The following is a 15131-nucleotide window of genomic DNA, read 5'->3' on the forward strand; positions in this document are numbered from 1 at the left end:
CCGCGCGTTCAAGCAGACGGCCTGTGACCCGGTTCTGGCGGCCTTTTGCTTGCTGATGAGATCTCACCCGCTGCGATTAAAGTGACTCATTCCCCCAGGGGACCCGCAGCGACCGGGTGTGGATGCTCTGAGCTAAGCTTCTATGGTCTCCAGGCACAGGCCCTCTCCAAATGTCCCTGGTGGAAAAAAGCCACCCAGAATGAAATGGGTCAGGAAGGCAGGGCCTGCTAAAGAGTGGGCTCAATTATTCGCTTTTGTTTTTTAATATTTATTTTTTCGTTGTAGTTGGACACAATACCTTTATTTATTTATTTTATGTGGTGCTGAGGATGGAACCCAGGGCCTCACGCATGCTAGGCGATCACTCTACCGCTGAGCTGAGCCACAAACCCAGCCCCAGTTGTTCGTTTTTTCTTGTTATCCAGCAAAAAGTAATTGGTTCTTCTTGGGGTTTTTTTTTTTTTTTGGTCAAGGATTGAACCCAGGAGTGCTTAACCACTGAGCCACATCCCAGCCATTTTTTTATTTATTTTGAGACAGGGTCTTGTTAAATTGCTCAGAGCCTGGCTGAGTTGCTGAGGCTGGCTTTGAACTTGGGATCCTCCTGCATCAGCCTCCCCAGTGTTGGGATTACAAGCATGTGCCACCACACATGGTGGTTCCTTGATTTTTATTACCTTAGGTTAATGAGTATTTTGAGACATTTTGTGACATTACCTACTGCTAAGTGCTGATGTGCTGATCCTTCCCTGTCAACCTCACCTCCTTGGAGCAGAGCCTCAAGGCCAGTCTGGGTGTACCAGGCTTCTCTGGAAGGGTAGAGGATGTTGGTCCCTTCCTTCCTCTGAAGAATAATAGGTGCCAGAGCTTCTACAGGTAGGCCACTCTCTTTTTCCTGTTGTTTTTTTTTTTTTTTTTTGGACATGAAATGAAATTTCCAAGACAATGCTTTCGCACTTATGATGCATTTTGTGAAGATAAGTGTGTGTTTGCTTGTGAAGGGGACCCCTTGGATGAAGGCTTAGTGGCCTTAAGTTGGCCATGATGTCATCCTCCATTTTTACACTGGGAAGGATATTGAGAGTGAAAACCGTTTTCACACAACTTGTCTCACTTTAAACACATGTTCTGTGCATTTGACCAGAAAATGTGCCATATACTGAATATTCAGTAAGTGCTCATTGACTGACTGTAGGTCAGACGTCCCACACCTTGTTATAGCTGATAGCTGGGACTGACCTTCCTCAGTTGTGGGGGTCGTTCAGCAGCACTAGATGCCTCAGTAGTACAGTTATAAAATGTCCCCTGCCAAGCAGAGTGGCCCTTGGTTGAGAACCACTGATGTGGACCAGTGGGCAAGCCAGTTCTTCCCCTAGATGAGCCGTTGGAAGAAGGGGTACCTGGTCCTCCTTCCTCAGAAATACCTTCCCTCCTGGCTCTCAGGTCCCTCTCTCATCTGCTGCGGCATTGCTTTTCTTTGGAGCTGAACCAGGTTGTACTAAGCATTGAGGGTAGCGTGGAAGGGACAAGTGGAAACTGAGCTGTCTCCATCTGTGGGCACTTCTGATTGGTAGTCCATTCACTTGGCACAGGCAGCAATGGTCCTGTCTGGGACTCTACCTCTTCACTGTAAGCTCCATGAGTGGGGATCCTATGTCTTGCTCACCACATCATTCCTCCTAACCCCATGCCTCTCAGTGTCAGGCACATGGTGTGTGACCAGTGAAGGCATTGACCAGGAGCCAGCCAGAGAAGACTCACAGATACAGGAGAAATGAGAGGGCTGAGTGAGCTCGAGCCAGGCAGGGCCAGCGCAGTCTGAACTTTACCCCTGTGTTGCAGGGAGATCGGTCACTGCTTCTCTTCCTGGCCTGGCTCTGGTTTGTGTGTTTGTTGAGAGAGTGACAGGAGTACCCAGGCTCTGTGAAGAGGGTGCTCTGCTGGGAGCCACCAGTGACTGAACTGATGTCAAGGCATGAGTTTTGAGTGGAAGTGTGATTGAAATCTGTTTCAACTCTAAATGGGCAGCTCCCTTTACTTTTCTACCAACTTGCTTAAGTTTTCCCCTTGAAGGTTGTACTAAGCATTGAGGGTAGCGTGGAAGGGACAAGTGGAAACTGAGCTGTCTCCATCTGTGGGCACTTCTGGTTGGTAGTCCATTTCTCTTGGCACAGGCAGCAATGAATATGCTTTAGGATGTGAAGAGGTGCTCCCTGGCACATTGTGCCATTCAAACCTGTAGCTCTTATGGTTCAGGTGGCAAACTAATTTTAGTGTCTTGTGAAATTGCCTTGATCCTTCCTGATTTACTTTAAGCAGGGCTAAGGACTTTGCTAATGTGAGTTCAGTGTATGGGAGTTAATAAACTTTGTGTTACTAAGAAAATTCTAGTTCTGGGGCTGGGCCTGTAGCTCAGTGGTAGAGTGCTTGCCTCACATGTGTGAGGCACTGGGTTCAATCCTCAGCACCACATTAAAAAAATAAATAAATAAAGATACTGGTCCATCTACAACTAAAAAAATTTTAAAAAGTTCTAGTTATTTTATTTAATTATGTATATATATATATATATGTATTTTTTTTTTTTTTTTTTTTTTTGGGTATTGAGGATTGCACTCAGGGGCACCTGACCACTATGCCACATCCCAGCCCTATTTTTTATTTTATTTAGAGACAGGGTCTCAGTTGCTTAATACCTTGCTTTTGCTGAGGCTGGCTTTGAAGTCATGATCCTCCTGCCTCAGCCTCCCAAGCCACTGGGATTATAGGTTTGCACCACTGCATCTGGCTTAAATAATTTCTTACTTTGAAACACTTAAGGTTAAGTGTTTTCTTACTTTAAACACTTAAGGTTAATAGGAAGCTGAAGCGAAAGACAGGGAGATCTCTGGCTTCCTTCATCCATATTTCCTGATGTGCGTATCTTGCATAATGATGGCATTTTCAACACAGGGAGCTGATATGGTGTAGACCACTGGGCTGTTTAGGCCTTGCTAGTTTTAGCTGCACTAGAGTGTGTGTGTGTATGGTCTGCAGTTTTAGTATATGTAGTGTTGTGGGACTCCTGCCTGAGTGGAGATGCAGACTATGCCGTCATCACAAAGCACCCTGTGCAGCTCTGACAGCCGCCCTGTTGCCCAGCCCTGGCAGTCGCTCATCTGCTTTGCTCTGATTTTCTGGTTTCAAGGATGTCCTGTAGTGTGGGACCTTTCACATTGCCTGGCTTTTTTCACACCCATCAGCACTGTTCCTGAGATTAGTCAAGCTGTTGGGTTGGTGACACTTATTTGAGCAAAGGGTCCCAAGGGAACAAAAGAGCTGCTGACACTGGGAAAATAGCCATTACTCACTATTCAGTTGTTCTGGAACTTTTGTTTGCTTTTACACAAATGGTATCTGTGAAGGAGAGTCATATATAACTTATATCAGTTTTTTTTTTTTTTGTGGGGGGGGGCGCATCTCCAGGAATGGAACCCAGGGCCTCCCACATGCTAGGCAAGCGCTAAACACTGAGCTACCTCCTCAGCCCTAATCTATGTTTTTTTTTTTTTTTTGGGGGGGGGCGGGGTACCAGGGTTTGAACCCAGGGTGCTCAACTACTCAACCATATCTCTAGGGTTCGCTTATTTATTTATCTATTTATTTTAAGAGAGAGAGAGAGAATTTTAATATTTATTATTTAGTTTTCGGCGGACACAACATCTTTGTATGTGGTGCTGAGGATCGAACCCGGGCCGCACACATGCAAGGCGAGCGTGCTACCGCTTGAGCCACACCCCCAGCCCTATTTATTTATTTATTTAGAGACAGGGTCTTGCTAAGTTGCTGAGGTCGATTTTGAATTCACTATCCTATTGTCTCAGCCTCTTTTTTTTTTTTCAAGAGAGAGAGAATTTTTTAATATTTATTTATTAATTTTTTAGTTTTTGGCGGACACGACATCTTTGTTTGTATGTGGTGCTGAGGATCGAACCTGGGCTGCGTGCTACTGCTTGAGCCACATCCCTAGTGGTGCTGTTAATTGAACCCAGGACCTTGTGCATGCAAGGCAAGCACTCTACCAACTGAGCTATATCCCCAACCCCTATCTTAGCCTCTTGAGCTGCTAGAATTACAGGTGTGTGCCACTACACCTGGCTCCTGCTTTGCATTTTTATCTGTCCTGGCCTAGCTATATGTTGTTACATATTCTCTTATGATGCTGGGCAGTGGCAGCGAGGAGCAGTCTGCACCCCTGAGGTCACCTGGGCAAATGGCTGGGACAGCACAGTGAACAGTGTGCTGCTTGGCTAAGCTGTGATGGTGTAGGTGAGTTGTGTTTCCTGCATATCTATCTACAGTGTCTTAATCTTTTTTTTTTTTTTTAATATTTATTTTTTAGTTTTAGGTGGACACAGTATCTTTATTTTATTCTTTTTTTGGTACCGGGGATTGAACTCAGGGGTATTTGACCACTGAGCCACATCCCCAGCCCTATTTCGTGTTTTTATTTAGAGACAGGCACTAAGGGTCTCATTGAGTTGCGTAGTGCCTTGCAGTTGCTGAGGCTGGCTCTGAACTCATGATTCTCCTGTCTCAGCCTCCCAAGCTGCTGGGATTACAGGCATGCACCATGGCGCCCCAGCTCTTTAATTTATTTTTATGTGGTGCTGAGAATTGAACCCAGTGTGTCACGTGTGCTAGGTGAGCACTATCACTGAGCCACAACTCCAGCCCCCAGTGTCTTAATCTTACGGTGATGTGGGAGCATCCACATGTAACACCACTGAGCATGCCAAGCTCTGAGAGCTGACTGCAGGGGAGCAAATAGGTCCTTTGTGCACCAGGCATGTCCCAGGCAGGAAGTGGCAAACATGGCTACTTATTCCTGTGTTTGTGGGGCTGGGACTCTGGGGATGAATGGAGCTGCTTCCATTGTTTTTGGGGGCATTTTGCCTAGCCCTCCAGGCACTGGAGTGCAGGAGACAGGAGGAGAGGTGGAACAGGTTGGGGGAGCAGTTTCCCTTGTCCCTGAGAAAGGGCTGAGCTGTGCTGAGGGTGTAGAATCCCCAAATAGGGTGACTGCCAGTGCCCTACTGTTTGTGCTGCATTGTCTTTCTAGCTTTTGAAATCACACATCCCTTTGAAGTGCACTTTAGCACAACTAAAATTAAAAAAAAATCTTTGTTCATAAAATTCCAGTTGTTATTAGTTATAAGTTGGGCGTGGAGAAAAGAAACATAGAAGTTCAAATTCTGTTTAAACTTTGGTGTAAAACTTACATGTGAAGTTGGCACTTGATTTTCATGCATAGTGGTAAAGACAGAATGAGACTTTGTCAGTTTGTTGTTGAAATATTAAGAGAACCTTCAAAGTTAAATGTCTATTTTGTGTTTGGGCGTGTTGGCACATGCCTGTAATCACAGTTGCTTGAGAGGCTGAGGCAAGAGGATCGCAAGTTCAAAACCAGCCTCAGCAGCTTAGTGAGGCTCTTAGCAATTTAGCAAGATCCTGTCTCAAAAATTAAAAAAATAAGAAGGGCCAGGGATGGGCTGGGGTTATGGCTCATCAATAGAGCGCTTGTCTGGCATGTATGAGGCCATGGGTTGAATCCCTGTACCACTTATAAACAAATAAATAAAATAAAGGCCCATCGACAACTGGAAAAAAAAAGGGGGGGGGGGCAGGAATGTGGCTTAGTGTTTAAGTGCCCCTGGGTTCACTGTCCAGTATCAAAGAAAAACAACCCAAGCCATTTTGTCTTTCTTGACTGTCCATTTAAGAACTGCTGACTATTTTAAAGGAACTCTCTTCTTGCATATATATTTTTTGCATCTTCTGCATAATTCATATTCCTTAGAAACTGATCTAGGAAGTGTGTGCCACAGGGAGAGGAAGGGTGAGGGGGGAAGTGGCTGCTGCCACAGGCTCTGTGCCTGCCAGGGTGGGGCTGCAGTTTTTTTTGTGACAGGTTTACTGACCCAGGGATTGCATGTTCCCGACTCAGGACTTCATTTCTCTGTCCTCTCAGAATGGCTTTTACTCTGCTGCTTTTGGCACAGTATTTGTCAGGGTCTTGTAGTCTGAGTTCTTGGAAAGGCTGTCTTTGTAGGATTAAATGGCATTTCCTTGGCTCTTAAAAAAATTAGATGAGTCAGTCCAGAGGGGAAGATTAGAGTCTAGTGTAGCAAATGACATTTTGGGGAGATTTTTCAGTGATGTGAATATGGTTAGAATACATGGTGTGAGCTCCTGCATGGCGGGGGGTGAGTCCCTCTGACCCTCACCTGTTCTGTAGGTTCTTGAGCATTGGGCCATCCTCCCTGAGCTCAATTTTCAGATTTTATAAGTTTCAAAAAAAATCAAGCCTTTTTTTGATACCAGGGATTGAACCCAGGGGTGCTTAACCACTGAGCCACATCCCAGCCCTTTTAATTTTTCTAATATTTTATTTATTTATTTTTTAGTTGGACACAACACCTTTATTTCACTTATTCTCGCACATGGGAGGCAAGCGCTCTACTGCTGAGCCACAATCCCAGCCCTCTCTTTTTATTTTTTATTTTGAGACAGGGTCTCACTAAGTTGCCGAGGGTGGCTTTGAACCTGTAATCCTCCTGCCCCAGACTCCCAAGTCCATGGGATTATAGGCATGTGCCACCATACCCAGCTACCAAGTCATTTTGTAAGTCTGTAGTAAATGGGTTAGTCAAAAATGCTGTATCCAGAGCCAGGTGCAATAGTGTACACTTGTAATCCTAGTGACTTGGGAGACTGAGTCAGGAGGATTGAAAGTTTAAGGTCCATGTCAGCAATTTAGTGAGACCCTAAGCACCCCCACCAAAGGGGGGAAAATAGTCCTGTCCGTGCAGTAGGCAGGCTAGATGGGGGCCCCAGCTGTGTGGGTGCTTAGGAGCCTGGAGGTTCTCCTTTCAGAATACTGCCCTAGTTTTGCAGCAGGCAGGTGTGAGGACAGGTGGGGTGTGCTGGTTTTCTCTGGAGTCTGGAACCAGTTTGACCTCTTGATGTAGATTAGGGAGGATTGAGCTGGTCCCACTCTGAAGTGCCTGCAGCGTGCTGAGGTGGAGGCAGCTGGCTGCCCTGGGAGCTCTCAGCCCAGCCTGAAGCTGGGTTCCTGGCATCACTGGTGCTTGAGCACCTCCTGTGTTCAGGACTGCCTGCCCAGGGAGTCAGAGGACATAGGATGGACAAGGTGGGCCTTTGCTTGGGAGGTAGGGTCGTCCTAAGGGAAGGCAGAAGGAAATAATAGAGGCATGCAGGATGCTTGCGCATCCACAAAAGACTAATTCCAAGTTGAACTTGGAAGACTTCCTGTTTGTATGTGGCCTTGTTGAGCAAGCAGTCTTCTGTTAAAGCCCCTACTTCCAGCATGACAAAAGAATGTATAACAAATGAGATTGCCCCCTAAGGTCAGTCCGGAGCCTGGCCTGAGGTGAGCTACATCAGGGTTTGGTGTGGAAGCTGCGTGTTGGGAGCTACCAAGTTGGATGGCTTCTGTTGGCTTCTGGTGATGTGTGGAGTAAGTTCAATGACTTTTTTCCAGTGAAGAAATAGATTAAATGGGCTGCGGTTGTGGTTCAGTGGTATAGCGCACTTGCCTGGTATGTGTGAGGTGCTGGGTTCCATCCTCAGCATCACATAAAAATAAATAAATAAAATAAAGGTCTGTGGGGAAAAAAAAGTAAAGCATCTAACCTCCAATTGAATGACACCCAAAAAACAAATGCATGTTTTTGCTAGGCCTTATGAAGCCTCAGCTTTAGGTTGTAAAGCCCTTCACTGGTCCTGGGAGCACTAATCTTCTCAGCTTCCCTGACCATGTGGGAAGGCTGACGTACCCTGACAAGCAGTGCTGGATGTATATAGTGTGCTGAGAAAATGTTAGTGTAGTGGGCTTGAGTGGGTGTGTCCCCCCCAGTCAAGGTGGAGCTAATACTGTGATAAGGTAGCTCTGTGCTGGAGATGGTAGAAAGGATTGGCCCAGATGCCTAGAGTACAGAACATGGACCAGGCCACTGCCCTACTGTGAAGTGGTGCCCTGAGACTAGAGTGGGAAGTCCAAGAAGAGAGGGTCAGTGAGACCACAGTGGCTGAGAATTACAGGCATGCACATCTGCAGCACCGGGGAGCGAACCTGAGCTGCTCTACTTCTAACCTATACCCTCAGCCCTTTTTATTTTTTATTTTGAGACAAGGTCTTGCTAAGTTATTGAGGCTGGCTTTGAACTTGCCATCCTCCTGCATGGCCTCCTGAGCTGCTAGGATGACAGGTTGTCCTACCCTTCCCTGCTCCTGCTGTTTCTCTAACATCACTTCCTGCCAATCCTTAGGCTTTTCGCTTCAGCATGGTGGAAGAGAGGAGTGAGACCAGGCCAAAACCACTGAGCAGGGAAGCAGGGTCTGAAAGACTTCTGTGGGTTGACCACTGGGAGGAGCACAGGGTGCAGGTTCTGCTGGTGGTGGTCGGTGCTGCAGGATTTTTAGAGTGCCCTGTGCGCAGATGTGGGCTGTCCTTCCGCGGGCCAGGCAGCTCTCCTAGCAGTCTTTCTGCAGGATGTGTGACTGACCATGGTTTGGGCTGGGGTCAGATTCTGGTTGTATTGCTTTCCTTCTGACTCTTGTGATTGGGAGTGGCGGCTGCAGCCCTGTGGATGCCGGAAGCCTTTGCTTTTTTTTTTTTGGACTGGGGAATGGAACATGGGGTATTCTACCACTGAGCTGCTCTTTTTTTTTTTTTTTTTTAAGACAGAGAGAGAGAGAGAGAGAGAGAAAAGAAACTTTTTAATATTTATTTATTTTTTTAGTTTTCGGTGCACACAATATCTTTATTTTTTTATTTTTATGTGGTGCTCAGAATCGAACCCAGCGCCCCGGGCATGCCAGGTGAGCGCCCTACCGCTTGAGCCACATCCCCAGCCCTGCACCCCCAGCTTTTTATTTTTTTAAAAAAATATTTATCTTTTAGGTATAGACAGGCACAACACAATGCCTTTATTTTTATGTGGTGCTGAAGATCGAACCCAGGTCCCGCCTGTGCTAGGCGAGTGCTCTACCGCTGAGCCACAATCCCAGCCCTAAATTTTTTATTTTGAGACAGGGTCTTGCTAAGTTGATTAGGGCTTCACTTAGTAGCTGAGTTTAGCCTTGAACTTGTAATTCTCCTGTATCTGCCTCCCTAGTCCCCTGGGTGACAGGGTGTGGTGACTGGACTCAGCTGAGACTTCACTTTTTTTTTTTTTTTTTTTTGGTGCTGGGGATTTAATCCAGGGCCTAGTGCATGCGAGGCAAGCACTCTACCAACTGAGCTATCCCCAGCCTGAGACATCACTTTTGATGGAGTATAAACCCGGTGAGAATTAAAGTGGTTTCATACCCACCCCTTTCCTTGTACTCAAGTGCTCCCCATTTACCTTTCTTCCCATCTACCCCAGGTTTACTGTCTGTCTGCAAGGTGGCTTAAGAGTATAGAGGCCAGCCAGGGGCAGGGGCACACGCCTGTTATCCCAGTGGCTTGGGAGGCAGGAGGAGTACAAGTTTGAGTCCAGTTTAGGCAAATTAGTCTCAAAAAACAAAAAGGCCTGGGGGTGCAGCTCAGTGGTAGAACACCCTGTGTTCCATTCCTAGTACCACAACAAAAACACCCCTTAGAGGTCAGATTGCCACTGGAGTGCTGGGGTTGGTTTTGATCAGGGTTCCCTTCTTACTGTGACATCCCTTCTTACTGTGACATCCTTTCGGATGGCGAGTACAGTGTGTTGGGTTATTTAGTTTGTCAAGCACTCTGAGCTCTGGGTGGAGCCTCTGGACTCGGTTTTTGCTTCCTTCTTTTGATGTAGTTGATATAGCAAGTTTCTATTACAGCTTGAGTAGCATCAAAAGAAAAGCACCAGAACGATTGTAAATTTTTTTTTTAACCTTTCTTTATTTTTATGTGGTGCTTAGGATCAAATCCAGTGCTTCACATGTACTAGACAAGTGCTATACCACTGAGCTACAACCCCATTCTGGAATGTCTTTTTAAATGGCCAGTAGAAAACACACATGAGCACTTCTAAACACTTTTGGAGTGCATTTACTGCTATTGAGAATACGCATCTGGGGCTGGGGAAATAGCTCAGTTGGTAGAGTGCTTGCTTCACATGCATAAGGCCCTGGGTTCAAACCCCAGCACGACACACAGAATACGCTTTTTTTTTTTGGTCATGTACAGCACCACTAGTCCTGAACCTTACTTTGAACCCCATTGTGCCAATAAGAGTTTAAAAAATCTCTGTGATCTGGAAAAGCTGGTTGGTTGTACCTGGGGCCATTTTAGAAGGGGTGTGTCCATCTACAGGTAATAGTTTGGAAGTCATCCTTTCTGATAGACTCCTCATGATTGTTACTTTTACTTGTATTTTATGTTCAGTTAATTCTCTAAACTTTTGTTGTCTTATTAAGTACAGCTTGAATCATCCTTGTGCAGAGTAGCATCTAGCTCTCCCTAGAGCTGAGGGTGTGTTGGAGGAGGATGCTCTGTGTGAAGGGCCAAGTCCTTCAGTCTCTGTGGCTCCATCTCTGAGATGGTTCTCCCTGAGCGGGAGTGTGGATTACCATTGTGGGTGCTGGGTTCTTTCAAGTGCTAATGCCCACTTGATGTGCATTCTTTAATGTGCATTTGCTGTGGATTTATTTGATAAGCAGAGAAACAGATCCTTGTGTTGCATTCTTGTATTCCTATAATTTTGATGCAATCCCAAGAGTGACAGGTATTTTTCCCAAGAGTGACAGGTATTTTTCCCAAGAGTGACAGGTATTTTAAAGTCATTTCAAATTTTTTTTATCTTTCTAGATTCTACTTTCTGACATAAAATTGTTAAGATTCATTCATCTGTTAAGCATATCTACTGAGGATGTGCCAGGCATTATTTTTGGCCATGGGGATTTGGTGGTCAATCAAATGCACAAAACCCTTTTATTTTTAGAACTGAAATTCTTATATATAGACAGGAGTCTGTCCATCTCTGTTCATATCTTTATCATGGAGAGGATGGAGTAAGGACAGGAGCAGTGGGTGTGGCTTTCACAGAGGGAGGCCACAAGGTGGGCACCAGTTTCCTGGGCCTGGGGCAGCTGGCTGGCCTGGTGTGGCTCATGGTGTTCCTTGGAGGGTGAGCACATCTTGCTCGTAATAAGATTGTCCTGGCTTCTGTGAGGCCAAGCAGCGGGGCCAAGGTTGAAGCGGGCAGACAGTGTGGGTATGGGGGTTAGTGTGTCTCCTAAAGTCACCTTCGGGAAACAAGGTGGGCTAGGAGGTGGTTGAGCCATTACCATGCTCCTGCCTTTCACAGTGGAGGACGCAGCAGTGACTCTGTGGAACATCACTTGATCTTAGAATTCCTAGCCTCCAGGATGGTCTGAATAAACCTCTGTCCTTTATCAGTTGCTGGCCAGTGGTCCTGTCACAGCGACTGCCCATGGACCGCCTTGCCGCTACCCAGGGTGCGGGGTGGGGTGGGGTGGGGTGGGGGTAAGCAGGGCCCTGTGTCCAGGTGCATCAGATGCTTTCCTCAGTAGCCCTGGAGGCTGCTGCAGCTGTCCTCCTTGCGCATATAGGGGGTGTCATCCTTCCTGGCTGCTTTTAGTATTCTGCTACTGGTTTTAGGCACTTTGATTTATAAAGCACTGTTAATTTTCTTCACGTTTCTTGTGCTTGGGATTTGAGCTTCTGAGATCAGTGGGCTCATAGTCGTGCTAGGCCAGGTTCTGTTCCTATAACAAATGTTAGCTAATCAGTTTACAAAGAGAAAAGGTTTATTTTGGCTCCCAGTTTCAGAGGTTTTGGCTTAGGGTCTGTTGGTCCTATTGCTTGTGGGCCTGTGTGATGTAGCACATCACTGTGGGTACATGTGACAGAGCAGAACTGCTCAACTGGGCGCAGGAAGCAAAAAAGAGAAAGAGGAAGAGATCAGGGTCCCACAGTCAACTTGCAGACCATGCCCTAGCAACCTAAAGATCTCATTCTAGGCCCACCTCAAAGTTTCTTTCGGTTCACAGCCTGATGATAGAACCAAGCTAGAACCGAGCCTTCAGCACATAGGGCTTTGGGGACAGTCCATATCCAAGTAGTTTTCCATATCCAGGTATTTTTTTCTGTACCCTTCCCTCCTTTGGCGCTCCTGTGGCCCATTGCCAGCTGCTGATGTCACTGCATGCTTCACCATGGCTAGTCACCTGCACTGACTTCAGGTTCACTCCTGGGGTGCCTGCTGTGCTCTCCACCTGCTCTGGTCTCATCTGGCACATTTTATCCATGTGCCTTGGTGTCCTCACCTCCATGTCATCCCCCGCCATTTCTGCTGTGTCCCTGTGGATGGAGTCCTTGCTCATATCATGCTTTCTGGACACACGTGTCAGATCTCCGAGCAGCAATTGATCTGGTGGACTTCCCCTGTGGCCTTTCCAGTTTTAGCCCATGACAATTGCTCTGCTGGATGAAGACATTGCAGTGTGGGGGCAGTGGGGGCATCAGGAGTCAGGACTCAGGACCTGCCTTGGAGCATGGGCACTGTGTCCCGTGCATGCAGCCTCCAGGAACTGTGTGTGCATGCCCATCTCACCATTTCCCTTCCAGCTGGGAGTTCTCAGACCTGCAGACCTACCCTTAACCTCTGATCAGTGTTGGCTGGCTGCTGGTGTTGGGAGGCTGCAGACAGGAGACTTGACCAGTTGGAGACCAGAGAATCTCCTAGCTAGTTGAAGGGACAAAGGGATTACAGGTAGAGGCTGTGGACGCTTGAGGGGGCACTCTGGGTCATGTCTTCGAACTTGCTCCAGGGGAGGGGTGTGGAAGGGTATGCTTGGAAGAGTTGGGCTCTCTGTAGGGAAGGGGTTGAGGGCCCAGCTGGAGGCAGGGGATGGCCAGTGTGTCTGCTAAGCCTGAGGATGGGAGTGTAAAATAAGGCCCACATCTGGGGTGGTCTGACTTTAGGCCCCCATGGAGCAGAGCCAGACATAGGAAGAGGGGAGTGCCAACAGGAGTGAGACCTTGGCCTGAGGTCAGATGCTTCTCTGTGAAGCCTGGCTTTTTGTAGGAAGAGCAACAATCTAGGACCATGGTCTGGGGATATGGTTCTTTCTGGCCCCTGGTGGACAGGTCCAGGAAGGGCACTTCTTATAGCACTGTGAGGATGTCCAGGCCTCTAGGGCTCCCTGACCTCTGAGGGCAGCGTGTCTCCTCTCTTCCCACAAGCAGTCACTTGAGCACCGGGGTGGCCCCTTGCCCATCCCAGTGTGCACTCCGAGTGCGTCCTTGAGTGCTGAGTACAGCCCCCGCCTGCTCCTGCTGGCCTCCAAGCACTTCTGGTGCCCTGCACCCTCACTTGGATGCTGAGGCTGCCTGTGGCTCTTCACATGGCTAGGACTTTGGGAGCAGCTTCTTTGGGGCTCTGTGGAGTGTGTCTGTGGTACTCTTGCCTAAAGCCCAGATGTGGAACAAGACCGTCCTTGTTCTACAACTGTCTTGCTTGAGTTTCTACGTGTATCACACCCATGCTGGTGTGAAATTCTGTTGTGTGTCCTGGGAACTCAGCAGAGTACATTTACCAGCCTGTGGCCATTAGGCGTGGACACAGTTGAGTGGTGGATGCCCCCCTCCCCCGAGGGACAGGCTCCTGGGCAGGACTGCAGTGCCCACGCGAAGCGGCTCACTCCTGTGTGAACACTCTGCTCTTCCCCAGCCGTCCAAAGGACTTTCCCATTTTGTTTAAGTTGTTTTACCAGAACATGTGCTGGCTTGTGTTCACAGCTGATGCTCCCAGACTTGTGGTCAGTTTAAAACCGTGTGTCCTGTATGGCCAGCTGTGGCCGTCTCCCTGGGACTCCTGCTGTCCTGTGCATTGTTTGGCATCTGCTGCTTTCCCTTAGTCTCCTCTCTTTCCTCTTCTTCAGATTTTAAAATTTTCTCTTTTTGTCTTCTGTTTCTCTTGAGGGCCTTTTGTTTTTGGTACTGGATACTGAACCCAGGGGCACTTAGCCCCTGAGCCACATCCTCAACCCTTTTTATTTTTTAATTAGAAACAGGGTCTTGCTAAGTTGCTTAGGGCCTTGCTAAACTGCTGAGGCTGGCCTTTGAACTCACTATCCTCCTGCCTCAGCCTCCTCAGTGGTTGGGACTACAGGAGTGTGCCACTGCGCCCGGCCTTAATGGGTCTTTTAAAGTGTCTATAAAGCAATGTTTCTGAAGGCTTTTTGGCTTATTTTGAAGAGGCTCCCATTTTGGCCTGTTGTGTTTGGTTCTCTGGGGAGCTTCATGGTCTGTAGGGTTGCCGTTCTGTCCTTGTTCTTGCTCTTTTTTTTTTTGTACCAGGGATTGAACATAGGGTGCTTCACTGCTGAGCCTCATCTCCAGCCCTTTTTGTATTTTTTTTTTTTTTAAAGACAAGTTCTTGCTGAGTAACTTAGGTCTTTGCTAATTAAAAATTTTTATGTGGGCTGGGGATGTGGCTCAAGCGGTGGCATGCTCGCCTGGCCTGCGTGCGGCCCGGGTTCGATCCTCAGCACCACGTACAAACAAAGATGTTGTGTCCACTGAAAACTAAAAAAATAAAATAAATATTTAAAAAAAAAAATAAAAATTTTTATGTATATTTTTTAGTTGTAGATGAACACAATACCTTTATTTTATTTGTTTTATATGTGGGGCTGGGGATTGAACCCAGTGCCTCACACATGGTAGGCAAGTGCTCTACCACTGAGCCACAATCCTGGCCCGGGCCCTGCTAATTTGCCGAGACTGGCTTTAAACTTGTGATCCTCCTGCTTCAGCCTCCTGAGCGACTGGGATTATAGGTGCACGCTACCACGCCTGGCTGTTCTTGCTTTTTGTACAACCCTCTTTGTGTGGAAGGAGACCTTGGTACTTTCCTACTGCTTATTTGTTTTTGTGGTGCTGGAGAGGGAACCCAGGGCCTTGCATGTGTCAGACAGTATTAGACCAGGATGCAAGAAAAGACCACTGACTTCAAATGAAATCAAATTAAAGCAAGCTTATTATTTCAACCAGCTGGGCTGCCTCTCCCAACAAAAACTGCGGGAACAAGACAGCACCCCAGCTTTCATGCAGCCCAGCTTTATAGCCCAGAAAGTTACAC

The 15131-nt window shown here is 47.2% G+C and overlaps 1 protein-coding gene across 4 annotated transcripts in view; it reads left to right on the plus strand.

Moving 5' to 3' along the window:
* Window positions 1-15131, plus strand: part of Ap2a2 (adaptor related protein complex 2 subunit alpha 2) — a 70511-nt gene that overhangs the window by 625 nt on the left and 54755 nt on the right. The gene's annotated exons all lie outside the window — the stretch shown is intronic.

The sequence above is a fragment of the Marmota monax genome, unplaced genomic scaffold (genome assembly GCF_021218885.2).
Source record: "Marmota monax isolate L192 unplaced genomic scaffold, Marmota_monax_Labrador192_F-V1.1 WCK01_AAM20220418_F8-fsc00038, whole genome shotgun sequence".
NCBI classification, from domain to species: Eukaryota; Metazoa; Chordata; class Mammalia; order Rodentia; family Sciuridae; genus Marmota; species Marmota monax.